This window comes from Penaeus monodon, chromosome 33 (assembly GCF_015228065.2).
Source record: "Penaeus monodon isolate SGIC_2016 chromosome 33, NSTDA_Pmon_1, whole genome shotgun sequence".
NCBI lineage: Eukaryota > Metazoa > Arthropoda > Malacostraca > Decapoda > Penaeidae > Penaeus > Penaeus monodon.
Genome location: NC_051418.1, coordinates 5,629,171 through 5,629,619, shown reverse-complemented (window position 1 = coordinate 5,629,619; position 449 = coordinate 5,629,171).

The window sequence follows — 449 nt, the reverse complement described above, 5'->3', positions numbered from 1 at the left end:
CAACACAAAGATAAAAATGGTGAAAGAAATAAAGTCAGAATAGGCGCAGTTCGAGTAATTGATTTTCGAAGGCCATGCAAAGGTCATAAGAAGATGCAAGGTCAAGGGTCATGGGTCATGCAAATCAGCAGAGTGGCGGTCTGTTGCCGAGCAGCGGGAGCAACAGGACGGACTAACAGCGTGTTATGGTGTTATATTCTGTGCTTTGGTGTTAGTTTTCGTGAGGTTTGAGAGCGTGTTATGGTGTTAGCTTTATTGTGTTAGTTTTCGTGAGGTCTGAGAGCGTGTTATGGTGTTATTTTCTATGTTTTGGTGTTAATTTTCGAGAGGTCTGAGAGCATGTTGCGGTGTTCATTTTTCTATTAGATTTCGTGAGGACTGAGGCCGTGTTATGGTGTTATCTTCTGTATTAGTTTTCGTGAGGAACGAGAACGTGTTATCGTGTTATT